The sequence below is a fragment of the Astatotilapia calliptera genome, chromosome 7, assembly GCF_964374335.1.
Source record: "Astatotilapia calliptera chromosome 7, fAstCal68.1, whole genome shotgun sequence".
Classification (NCBI taxonomy): domain Eukaryota; kingdom Metazoa; phylum Chordata; class Actinopteri; order Cichliformes; family Cichlidae; genus Astatotilapia; species Astatotilapia calliptera.
Genome location: NC_137428.1, coordinates 29470448 through 29484384, shown reverse-complemented (window position 1 = coordinate 29484384; position 13937 = coordinate 29470448). Strand labels below are relative to the sequence as shown.

The 13937-nt window shown below is 38.3% G+C and overlaps 1 long non-coding RNA gene across 1 annotated transcript; it reads right to left on the bottom strand.

The window, feature by feature from the left end:
- Positions 1-10530: 10530 nt before the first annotated feature.
- On the bottom strand, positions 10531-13609 carry LOC113025910 (uncharacterized). The gene is made up of 3 exons (XR_013910455.1): positions 12388-13609; positions 12078-12230; positions 10531-11791 (listed from the first exon to the last, which is right to left on the bottom strand). It is a non-coding gene; the product is annotated as an uncharacterized LOC113025910 (long non-coding RNA).
- Positions 13610-13937: the final 328 nt, after the last annotated feature.

Genomic DNA, 13937 nt, shown 5'->3' with positions numbered 1-13937 from the left:
CATTAAAGAGAGAGTCTGGAAAAGGTTCATACTGTTCTTTCATGACGTTTACCTCATTTCATGTTTTTTTTCTATAATCTCAGAAAGTCTAACCACAACAGATCACATTTTATCCAATTTTATCCAAAGCCTGGAAAGGGTACTTTTGTCATTGAAAGATATTTCAACTGGTGTCAATGATGTGCCTCCAACAAGGAAAAGTCGCACCAATGACCATGAATTCCTTTCACTTTTAGATTGTAATCCTCCGCTCTACAAAGTTTGTCATAGTCTTTTTTTTCTTTTCCATAGTTTCTAACATACTGCTGCATGCTCTTGCCTGATCTGTAGAAATGTTGCTGTAGATTTTATTGAGGTTACAAAGACACTTGACCACTGATTAAGTGGTGTTAATTTGTTGGCCAGTTTGGACATGTGACAATGCAGGACCAAGTGAATAAGACCTTTAGTCCATGGCCATCTGACAACACCTGATGAACCTCCTTGTGATTGTTTTGTATTGTTAATGACTAAATTTGATTGCTTGCACATTGCTGTGGTTATAGTTTGAATGGAAGTGACGGACTTATCTACTAACACAATCCATCTACTCTCTGAGCCGTAGTGAAACTGAAAACTGTAACATAAACTAGTCATTGAGATCTTTTGTCTCCAGACTGAAAGTTGGCTTTTGAAACGCATTAGCTGTAGTGTTGAGGCATGCTTTTAATTTGAAGGTAACCTTTCTCCGTTTTCAGTTTGTTTTTCACTTTTTCAGGTTTAGTTGGCAAGTATTTATAATCCTTATCTTTATAATCTCTTCTGCTATTTGCACATTCTTTACTGTAAATTCCTAAGTTAATTTGTAAATTTTGTAGTAAACTGTAAATTGTAAATATTGTAAAACTTTTCTTCTGTCATTTAATGGTCGGGCATTGTACAGCTACAAGCATTTCACCCCCATGTCATACTGTGTATGGTTGTGTGTGTGTGACAAATAAAATTTGAATTTGAATTTGAATTTATTTACAGACAAACATGAAAATTACAAGCAAACGTGGCAAACTGCTAGTAACCACATAAATCACTAGGTTTTTGGTGCAGCACCTTCTTTCCAAGTGATTTCATCCATCAGCAGCCAGCAACCAATGCCAGCTAGTCAGTGAATACATATTTTTCCTTAGTGGTCGTGTCACGTCCAATATGGTGGACAACTCTTGAGCAACCTGCGCTTGACAAACCTCACTACTGGCATATTGCAAACTGCCTGCTGCACATAGGCTTTATCAGGGTTGTGTAAACTTGTTTGACAACAGCTTGTATGTCATGATGATTGTTTATTTGTAAAAGCTCAAAGAGCGTGATTGTGATTTGATCTTGGTGTGGCAGTTAAATACATGCAGCGTGTGTTCTACTGTTCTTTACTTTTCAAAGTAAGAACTAGTAGCCTACCAACACACATTAAATGTTACGTGTGTGTGAGCATGTATGACTCCTGTTTTTGGTGAGCTGCTTTCTTAAAACACTATACTGCTTGTGTATGTGTGTATATTTATGCTAAGTATTGTTGTTGTTGTGTTTTAGATGCATGTTTTCTGCATTCTTGACAAGCAAGATATTTATCTTTTTCTTTTCTCACACCTTTTGCTGGACATCAAGTGCCTTGTCCAAGGGTAACACAAGAGTGCATTTGTCCCATACATCATTTTATCTTTCCTGACCCTTATACATTCCACTGTATAGAAGAACACCCCCTTTTTTATTTCCTTTCCCACCCAAAGAGGACCAATTGAACACTATTATTACAAATTTGATCATTGCTGTAATCTGGACCCCACCAAAAAATGACAGCTAGCAGAAAAATCAGTGAAAAGGTGTGAGATGAAAAAACGTCTCCCTCCAGACATTACAGTGGTGGTTTTATTTTCACTTATTGTTATTTTTTTTATTTTTTTATTTTTGTGTCATTCTTGTAAGTCATTCTGATGGGGCCTTTTACTAAAGACAAAACTCAAAATCCTAAAGGTAGCCAGAGTGGTCCTAAATCACAGTTATTTTCACTAATTACCTTTACACCTATTTTTTAAGGGTTTTTTTCCGTCTGTATTTCTGTGTGGTCATTCTCCTAAGTGTTCTGCAGTTAAAAACTATATCTGAGTGCCTTCAAGTGCATGCTTCAATTGTTTCACTCCTTTTAGCAGAGCTACACAGTGGGTACATGTCATCTGTGGTGCTTTTAAAACCACTTACCAACTTGTGCACTCTGCAGGCACAATGTGTAGTACTTAGCCATTAATTTCACCATTCACATTCATGTGATGTTTCCACAGCTCTCAGATTAAGTATTTGTCTTGATTGCAGCCATCATCGCATCTTGTCTTTGCCTCCCATGTTTTTCTTTCTTCGTCTTCCAGGTTTTCTATTTCTGTTCTGAATGGCTCTTCTTGATTATTATTATTGATTATTTATTTCATTTTGGGTTGTAAAAATCAGTGTTTCCCTTTGTAGATGGAATGAAAGGGACAATGCTGAAAGTAAAGATACAATAATGATTTTAGTTGAATTGGCTGCTGGATTTTATGTACATGGAATGACTGTTGTGTTTGTATAGGAGAAAAATTTCCCTCAAGGTCTCAGCTGGATGTTCTATGGTGCATGCAGGAATGCCAATTGGTCAATCGGACTGTAACAGAGTACTGAGGGGTATGCTGTAGTTTTTGCGTGAGTCAGTGGACAGCATCAGGAGTGTTGTTGGTTTCTCTTTTTTACCCCCATCTGTTCTGTCTTCTCTCCTGGAGTGTGTTGGCCTTTATTGCCCAGCTTTCACAGACAAACAGCTTTTCTTTGGACCCCATGATGAGTATAGGAGGGATTGACCCTTTAGATCATAAACTTCCTCTAATTTATTCTGCCAGGTTTCAAAACTTTCCAACACCGACAGAGCTCACTTAAAAATGCCCTCTGAATGAGAGTTTCATTTAAAATGCAGATGGCCTCGTTGTAGTTGGAAATATATGAGTGAGGCTGAATACTTGACTCAGAGCTCCAAGCCTGAAACCTGGATTGTATATTGTTTTTGCCTCAGAGTTTGAATGGGATAAAGTTCAGCAGGGTACATACACTTTTTTCGAACAGTTAATTAACAGTGTACTTTCATTTATTTTTCTCACACGAGGCTCTGAAACATATTTCTGTGAGTTTGACTTGTTAATCTCAAATGGGTAATTATAGTATTTACAGGATAATGAAAGACAGATTAGAGAGCTATGACAGCTCATGTCTACTATTCAGGCTATACCGGGCCCCGTGGGCTAAGACCTTGCACCAGGGAAGGGTCCTGGTAACCCTATTCCATGCTGGGGAAACTAGTACCTTAATTTATTTCCTTTCATAGGGGTTGTCTTGGATGGATGGATGGATGGATGGATGGATGGATGGATGGATGGATGGATGGATGGATGGATGGGAGCCACTCAGTGATGAACATGCATATTAGCAGTGAATTTAAGTGGCTTCATGGTGTTCTGGTTAACAAATTCACCTAACAACTGAAAAAGCATAGTTTGTGACCAGGAGCAGACACAAACCTGGCCTCAAGGAGTGAAAGGTCACTTACTGATGGTCACAAGCCCAGAAAAAAGAAAAGTTTTAGAGACATGATACTAAAAGATTCTTGAATAGACATATATCAGAGAAATTAACAACAACAAATGTAGGTAGCTGTAAGTATAACTTATATTTGACTAGCCATTCTATGTATGCAGCTTTTATGTCTCATTTCTATTACAGTTAATTTTGATAAGGCTTGAAAAAACTAACCACTCAAATAAATCCCTGGAGGTGTTGATAAGATGGCTGCGCAGTTGCAGGATTATATTAACCAGTGATGCATCAGTTTACACCCTTGTCTGACCCATTACATATAATGGGTCAGACATATTAATTAAATGAATTAACTGTAACTTTAATATTACTTAATTGTTTTTGTCTTATTTGGCTGTCAAGTGAGTATTTCCCACCGGGGAGAGAGAATTTAAGAAACAGGGAGAAAAACAGAGAAGTAGGAAAGCATATTGGGGGAAATATAAAATTCAAAGCCATTCAAGATGGAGATTGGAATAATAATTTTAACCACATTGTTTTTTGTATTGTATATACACGAAATGGGTGTACTGAGAAGAGAAGAGGATTTCTTATTTGGTGAAGAAATCCATGGTGCATACAAGAATTTGACTATTGATTCTATATACAGTTTTTATGTCCTATAAGGCCATTGAAATTCAAGTTAATTTAGTTGGCTTTGTAAGGTAGCTGTTAAAAAGTGTTTGGAGATGCTAGAAAGATGGCTGCTAGTTGACTTTGAGGATGTTCGAAAGGGAAATCATCTACTCAAGTTGCAGTTTACATCGATGATTGCCAAGACGGCCCTGTGGATATAAAATATCTCATCGTGTCTCTTTGACCTTTAACAGCAAAATTTTAATACGCTGAATTCAAGTGATTATGCTAACTCTGATAGGGCTTGTGAGAAATTCAGATAAAGAGAATGTGACGGAAGAAGCTGAAAACAATGTTTTAATCACGGTAGTTGCCAACTCTTTGGTTAGTCATTTTAACAGTGTTTCTAAAATCAGTCTCTTTCCAGCAGAATCTCACCCACTCTCTATGTTTACCTTTTTTCCCCTGCCAGTCACAGCGGTAACAGTAGCGATCTCCTAATTGCTCTGATATTGCATACCAGCCATATTCAACAAAGAGTGAGGTCACGACCTGCCTGAGCTTCATGTTTACTGGCAGGCACGATGGCCCTGCTGGATTTCCCGTGGCAGGAGTAGTCTGCATTTAATGCCGAGCTGATAATATGCAATTTCCACTCTACATAAGATAGCAATGAATAGGAAAATCACACTGACCCTCTTTGCTTCCTAGAAAAACAGAGTGCTGTTCCAGATGGTTGTACTGATCTGTTGAGTGGCGTGTTTTTATTTCATTATTGCATTATTATATACCACACTGCCTTGAGCAGAAACTTTTACAGTAATTTCTGTTGAAAAACTCTGGTGTCTTTTTGGAAAGAGCTCCAGAGGCAAGGGGCAGAACTGCTGATGGCTCTAGACCTCATTAAGTGCACAGCTGGGGTAGCAAGCTGAATGGCAGAAGCGAGTGAGTAAATGTGAAGGAGTTCTTTGAGGTTAAGTTGGTAGGTTATGAGTCTCTTTAAAGGTGAGGAGGAAAATCTGAAAATCAAAATGGTATTTAGCAAGAAGGCATTTCATTTACGGAAGGACACGAGTGATATATTCAGTGGAAAGGTTGCTGATAATGGTAAGGACAGCTGAACTTTGGGCCAAATATACTTGAGAAGAAAAATTGCCATTATCAGTGTGGTACACAATCAGGCTGTATGTAAGAACACTAATTCTGCTAGTGTAAGCCGACTGATATTGCATAGCTAGAGGTATTCAGACTGAGTAAATGCACTGACGTGTACTTTAAACTATATTGTGCTACACAAGAAGGCCTGTAGACTGTAAACCAGAGGAGAAATAACGCCTTTGCTTTTTTGTCTCCTCTTTGAACACCTGCTGCATAATAATTTACTGAGCAATCTTCAACTTTGTCAATAATTGTTTCTACCACTATCAACAAGATAGAAATCAGCATTTTCATTATTCATCAGAATCCAGCACATTTCATTGTGTTGATGTCCCACAGCTTGGGAGGTGAGAGCAAACCATGTCCTTGTCTGCTCTCAACTAGTGAGTGATATAAAAATGTCAGGATTAATCAGAGGCACTACTAAATCATAATGATTTTTTTTAAGGAAGAGCCGTATAAAAACATTTGCGAGGGTTATGATTTATTACAGCCTGGCTCGAAAACGCGCACACACACACACACACACACACACACACACACACACACACACACACACACACACACACACACACACACACACACACACACACAGACACAGACACACACACACACACCATGCTACAAGCTCAGAGAGAAACAAACCAACCACTGCTGCTCCTACAATGTAACGATTGGATACAGATTCAGTGCTTTCAGTGGCCATAAAATACCTCCATTTTCATTAACCCTGAACTGAACCTGGAGAACAAGGAAGGGGGAAGTCTGATGTGACAGCTGGGTCGACAGGGAGATTTACAGTTGTGCCTTCGAGATGTTTTATAGTTTAAAGTTTCCCCCAGACATTGTGGCATTCATAACACATAATTGCTACAGCAGTGATTAGTTTTCCTGTGTAGGAGTCCACACAAGCGCATACAGATGCAGACATTAGAGAAATACATGAACACTTATATAACCTGAGTTCATCTTCTCTCCTCTTCGAATGACACTCAGTTTAGCTGTTCCATTAAACACAAGTGGGCCAGCAAAATCCACTAATTTATTCATAACCAAGCATCGCTGAGGCATAGTTAGAAACCTGCTCTGAGCCATATTTTCCCAAACTACAGTTTGTGCGTAAAGAGAGGAAGTCTTAAAAAACGCCACAAACAGTTTTTAATTGTAGATCTGTGGCATTAAATAGAAAGCATCGAAATCCATTTAACGTTTATCGTGACAGTCCTAAAGACAACCTGTGCTTCGAACACAGGCTGGTCCAAGCAACTTGAAGAAGTTGGCACGGTTCAACTGTCTGTCCCTAACCATGTCGCTCCGTGGCTGATTCTGTGGTATTGCAAATGCTGGGACCAAATAATGTTTTCTGATTTCTAAAACATATTTATTTTTTTCATGATCAAAAGTTTGAAGCCCACATCACACTTGAGAATAGATTTGGGACCAATCAGATGGTTCACTGGAGGCACTGCGTGATAAAAATCTAAAGTGCCTAAAAAGATTGCACACTGCTTAACATTTTGAACATACTTCATATTTCACCATTTACAGGGCAGGGGGAAATGGTTCAGTGCTGAAGCATGAAGTTATTACCCCCACTCTGTTCTAATCATATTAACTATCTGACTGTATGAATGTAAGAAAGTATTAATAAGAGTATGAATGAGGATCCATAGGCATTCCCATTTTTCAGTTTAACTAGATTATCATCATCTCCTTCAGCTCCATGAAATTGCCCAAGCTGCACAGACTCTGATACACATTTGTCTACAGACACTTTTGTGGCCTTAAGTGAGCAGTAGATGAGAAGGGAGCTATTACTCTTCCCAGCACAATCCCACAAAGTCCTATTGTCTGCGCTCGCCCTTTTTTTTCCCGCCTTCCTATTAACTCTTTTCTCCCTTCCCCCTTTCCTTATATAATTTCCCTGTTTTGCACCATGCTGTCCCTTCTCACATCACCCATCCTTCCATCTTCACCCACTCTCCCAAATTAATCTGGTTAATGGATCAAGCCCTTGTGCAACTGAGCAGAACAAGATTCACTAAAATGCTCGGATGTGCACCACCCAGAAAAGAAGCACAACGAAGTGCAGTAGCCAAGCTATCACTGTAGAATAAGGGTGCATGAATTATCCTACATTCATACATGATTTTATGCATGGAAAAAGTATTCATTAATTCATGTAGGAATTTATAAACAACCATCTCATATAGTATTTAATGTACATGTACATACATTAATTATGCAACAACTAAGGTATTTCAGTCATCATGATTTATGAGTTATTAATCATGTTCACATCTTCTTTATTCTCCACCCTACAGTTCACAGGACCACCAAAAAAGTGGCGCTAAAATGAGTGAATGTGTAATCAGATGAATTAAAGTAGGTAATCGTGACTGACCGATTAGGTCTAATTACTTCATGACATGATTAAAATATCTTCGTTTTCACATTAAGGCGTGAATAAGAATAATTAATGCATGTACATTCATGATAGTTTATGGTGTTTTACATGAATTCATTTGTGCTTTTTACGCATTAAGCCATGAAGGAATTCCTAATTTATGTACATTTCCCATAAAGTGTTGCCCGCGCTTGCATACATGAAGGAAACACTTTAAAAAATAACTTGCATAATACAGCACAGGTGAATATAGTGCACACTTCAGTTCCACACGCAAGCAGCTGTTTGAAAATTTGCAACCATTTACCAAAAAAGAAAAGAAAAACGAAAATCTGATTTATGTGTCCTTTGTGTGAACCGTGTAACCCCGTCATAGCACTTCCTTAATTAGCAACTAGATCAGAGTGAGTGGCAGGGTGGGGCATTATGGGATTGACTAGTCAGGGGATTGAGGCTTCCCCCCCTCTATTAATCATCTGCTGCTGCTTGTATCAGGGGAAGATGCTGAGGAGACTGGAGCAGTAAAGCTCACATCTTTTTTACTCTCTTGAAAATGCACCCCGTTATCCCTGATGCATATGTGGTGGCCATCTTCTCTTCAGCCCTGCTGTAGTAGATTATTATTATTATATTATATTATTAAAAAGCCTCCAAAGCATCATTATTAGTTAGGGTTTTCAGTATATTTAAAACTCTGCCACTTGCCTACTTTTGGAAAAAGTATAAAATATTAGTGACAATACGCCTGTCTGTAATTTTTGTCATTACTTCTAGTCTTATATATCCTGTCAAATTATTTCAAAATGCCTTGATCCTTACAGAAAGCATGTAAGGGTGAGATCACATCAATCACTGTATTATCAGTCTCAGTATGATCTCTGTCTAATGAGCCTGGCAACAGCTGCTCACACATGCTTTTCTGAATAATAGATGTGATGGGCCAGTGCGCCCACCGCTCGTCATCTTGTAGTTGGAGAGAAAAAAGAAAAATCCTAATAACTATTCAATACACACTTTGTGATGAATCCATGTCATTGTCAGTGTTTTCAGTAGTGTTGGGATTTCACCTGCAAAATTAGTAGACCATGTGTCAACACATTTGTTGGAGACATGGCGCACGATGTAAGGATGAGCTCATTACATTTTGGTGCCAGTCTGGACAATGTAAAGTACTAAAATAAGGCACCCCCAAACAAAATGCCCACTTAATCCTGCGTTTATGTCTTTATTTAACCCAGTTGTTGTTGTTTGTTTTTTGGGGTTTTTTGCCTGTCCCATTTGGTTCTTTAGCCGTCAGAATTGTTGTCTGAAGACCAACAAGGATACCCAATGGATTTACTTTGCCAAATGGATCATCACGGCCTTGCCATATTGGTCCATTTGATCAACCTTTGTTGTTATTATTTATTTTATTTTATTTTCAGTTGTTACAGACGGGACAGACATGAGTGAGGGATAGGAAATGGAGAAAGAAAGATGAAGGAAAAGAAAAACAGAAGGGAAGAGGGACAGTGAGAAAGGGCACTTAAAAAGAGAAAGAAGAGGGGAAAAAATCTCCTGGATCATCTGTTGAGAGAAGAAGAATAGAAAACAAGCAAAAAAACAGCGCAACATACTAAACACAACACCATCACGTTAATTTAGCTAAGTGTAAACAGCAGTAAATACTAAATATTGAATGTTGTTGTGTAGCAAGCAGGACCGACAGCGCACAATGTGCTTGGAAATAGCAGCCAAGAAAGGTGTAGTTTATGTCTATGAACAGTGAACACCCGTGTGCATACCTGTGTGGATCAGCACACTTGTATTCAAATGGTTTCCCCATGTAATGGTCTGCTAGAGGATGTAGAGAGCCATAGCCCTGTCCCCCAGGGCATGAAGCAGGCATGGAGGAGATCCAGGCTCCAGGCATCCAGAGGCCCCAGAGTGTGAGAGCCCAAGGAGGACCACCGGAGGGGCATCCGTGCCCCCCTCCTGGAAAGAGCTGAGGATCCCCAGACGAGGCGTCACCCAGTAGCCACCGAGCAGAAGCCAGAGGGGGCTGCAGCCAGCTGTGCCAGAGTGAATCGAGCCGCAGGCCCAGAGGTCTTTGCCCCGGAAGAGGCCTGACCGAGCAACAGGCACCAGGCCCCGCCAAGTAGTCACCGGGAGTGAGCTGGTACATACCTGAGCGCCCAGCCCCGGACACCAAGAACCACCAACGCACCGACCCCTGAGGGCATCAGTTGTTGTTGTTGTTGTGGTTTGTTTGAGTTTTTATTGAATCTTCTAATAAAAAATATGTATTAATTTGCAAGTATGAGCTTTTATCTGTATCACATTTGCACATCATGTATTTTTTTTTTTTTCTTAAAAATGTGTCATTTAATTTATTTTGGTTTTTCATTGGGAACGTCTTAAAAACGATCTGAACATGATAAACAAGGTTAAAACATATATATTGTCAATCCTCATGTACATACACTGAAAAAAAAAGTTCTTTCAATTTACTTGATTTTATTGTGTACATCGGTCCCACATAATATGAATAAGTATGACTGACTTAATTTTCCACTTTCCCTCAAGTAATTAATGCTTGTCAGATCAAAGTATTTTATTTACATCAGATTACTTTAAAAAATCATGTTTGATGTACTAATATTAATCTATTATCATAATATAAATGTATTGCATAATGTCAATATATTTTAATGTTTAACACCAACTTATTTTTATTTGCCAGTGGTACGCAATGATATTATGTAATGTAAACACATTGCAATTATGTTCCTGCAACACAAATTATGGCTTTAAATCCTACTTAATTTTTTCAATTGAAATATTAACTGATTATTATTGACAAAAAAGGCAAAGACTGTGAGTGCTACTGAACAATTCACCTTTATTAAACTGTAACAGCAGTGAAAGCAGCAATTCTGCCATGAACAAGTCCAAAATCGCATCCATATAAACTTGTTAACACATTTTTAAAGATAGCCTGCAGAAATAACTAAAAGAAAAAGTTAGTTTGAGAATATATTTGCAAATATTTCACAAAAAACTGACCTCAGCAGCAAATAAAAGAAAGTGCTTATAGATGATCCCGTCATCTCTTACATATAACATTTGTATTAATTACACAATTGAAAATGTAAACTAAATTAAGACTACCTGAAAAAAAGCAACACGCTTTTATGAATAAACAGATTTACCCAAATATAACTTGTGTGTTATTTGACAACAGTTTCAGCTTCTGTACATGTATTTACCTGTATAAGATTTCAACTAAGTTGAGCCTTAAATGACATTGTTACATAACTAATACCAAACACCTACATGAATTTTAATCTTCATTTTAAACATGTAAGCAGGACATTAAGGTTGACTTAGAACATATTGCTAAAAATCGTCAGTAGAAATTTCTTACAACATGATACCAAAAGGAAAAATTATCCTGCATTGCAGTCACACGAGGGGAAAGCAATAAAAACATAAGCAGTATAACGTTACTGAACACAAAATGAAAAACTGCAAAGAATTGCAGAAGTGCAGTCTTTGACTTTTCAATGAAACAGATGGTTTTTGAAAGCAAGAACTTTAGAGAGTTTAGCTCCATCCAGTTCCATGAAAACCTTCTGGAAAACGTCAAAGTTGTAGCGAAGGTCAGCAGGGTAGGCAAGGTTTAATGCATACATTAGTCCAAATAGCATTATCACAGCAAATGCTACATTATCCAAAGTCTTCGCCACCCTGATGCTTGCAAGGACAACTCTTGTTCATCTGCTGAAGCTTGCTCTTTAAGAAGATAAATTCAAACAGTGGTGTCTTCAACAGTCTCACTGATGGCACGTTCTTCCATGCCCTGTAAAAAAGAAGCCATGTTAGTCATTTCCAAGTAAGTAATATGACACACTGTGGAAAGTCCAAAAAGAAAAAGAAAAAAAAAAAAAAAAGACAAGTACATACCACATACTCCTGGATAAGCATGCCAGGGTCTTCACCCATGTAGATACACACTCCCTTGACACACTCAGCATCAACATCTTCACACTGAAATGAAATGTATGTAATTAGCATCTTCATTCAGCTCTTGTCCTTCATTTAAGTTTTAATAGTGTACTTTACATGAATGTTTTTAAAGTAAAGGCACACAAATTAATAATAGGTTTACTGGCAATTAATAATAAGTTGACAAAGTGAAGGTTAAAAAAACAAGCAGATGTAAAAATACAAAATGAGAGAATTTATCATGGGAAAACATTTGAAATCTTCCACAATTGTAAAATTTCATCCAAAGAGGATCATGTTAAGTGAATGTTGAGGCTTTATCACTTACATTATCCATTTATGCCACAATTCTTTTCAGTATTAGTCCAAGCTCTCCTCTTCTGTTGACCAACTTCACCAGGTTGTCCAAGTGGAGATCCAGCTGAGCCAGGAACTTTGTTTGAGGGGGGATAGTGGCAATTCTCTTAAACTCAGCGTTGATCTGAAAACATGAGCACAGAGAAATGAGCTTCAAAGGTTTAATACCTGGAAGAAGGCCTCAATCACTCATGCTGAAGAAATGGGCTGTCAAATAACAACTGTGCCTTAACCATTTTAGGCTAATAACACAAGAACACCGTGTATGAGGCAAACCTTACCTCATGGAAATCAAATAGAGCAGGCCACCTTGCCATGAAAGCCTCCACCATTGGTGCATCACGAACAACTTCATGTCTTCTGTATGAAAAAGTCTTTTCCATCTTGAGTTTCACCAACTCTGTTACTCTTTTTTATATCCATGTGGTGGGCTTTGACATGTCAATAGCTTTAAGAGTCCCCTTGTCTGCTACTTCTGAAACTGAGGTAAGGTTAAGAAACTCATTCCCAAACAAGGAATCCATAAACTGAAGTCTGAAACTGCCCTGAAGACAACACTGTCTCTTGACTTCAACGATGAGATCCTCAGTTGATTCAGGCGCTCCATTAGAGAGTGAGCCTTCGACAGGTTCCGTCAGCCAAAACAGTCTTTAGGACCATAGGACTCCCCATAGGACTCTGTAGGAAAAAAAGAATTAAATATCAGACATTCAGAAAGAATCATTTCAGTTTAGTTTTCATAAAGCTATCCATACCCAATACTCAAAGTTATAAAGATCAGACATAAAAAAGAAGAATTTATCTAATGAAATACATGCGACTGAACCTATTACACTTATATGAACACCTTTTATTTCTATATGCCTTTTTAAAGTCACAATGTGGACTGATCCAATCTCATAGTCAACCAATGGATAAGTATCAAGGAGTTCACAGAGCGAAGCGAGAGTGAATATTCTTGTGGATACTAGGCGGAGCTCAAAAGCTCTGTCGTGCTCTCTGTACCAGCCACCAAGCTCTCTGACAATGTAGAATATGCTGTGGTACAATGCAGATATGGTTTTTCAGTATTCTGGCAATCCACCTGCTGCCCTTTGGGCCAGTACCATTCCATTTCTATAAGTTATGCCCTTTAATGTCACACACTGTGCAAGGTTGACCTCTAGAATGTCAGGGAATATGTACCTAATGACTTAAGCTATCTCCTCTTTAAGCAAATCCACTAGAAAGGCCGATACAGCTGAGCCCTCTAATTCAGACTTGCCAAGAGATGGGGAGTTTAGATGGTAAGCTATCATCATCTGATGTTTTGACTTCTGTAATCATAAAGGTAAAAATTCCACCATCACAAAAAACATTAATTTTAATTGAAGAAAGGTATTCCAGTCCAGAAGAGCATCAATGGTTTCTTTAAAGTACCAATCTTTCCCTCATTTATACATAATGTTTTGAGAAGCAGCTCACATATGTTCTACACAAACTAGAAAAAAAGAGGGGGGGAAAGGGTCCTAATTTGTTTTGGGCCGATGTCGGAAAATTCACAATACATCACTTAATAAGACATAGTCTGTTGAACAAACTTATCTCCTTGTAGATATCTGCTGTATTATTTGGGCATGACCGATAGAATAGTCAAGTAAGTGACACTTCACCTAAAACAATGACTAAATGGAAAAATGATTTGGCATTTATGGGTACAGGTTCTCAAACCCACGTCTAAGGTGGCAGGATGCTTATTATAACTTGAGTGCATGTCATCAGCAAGAATTAAGGTATGGCACTGTGGCCCTCCCAGCTTCTGAAACTCTGACGGTTACAGCCAGACTAATTA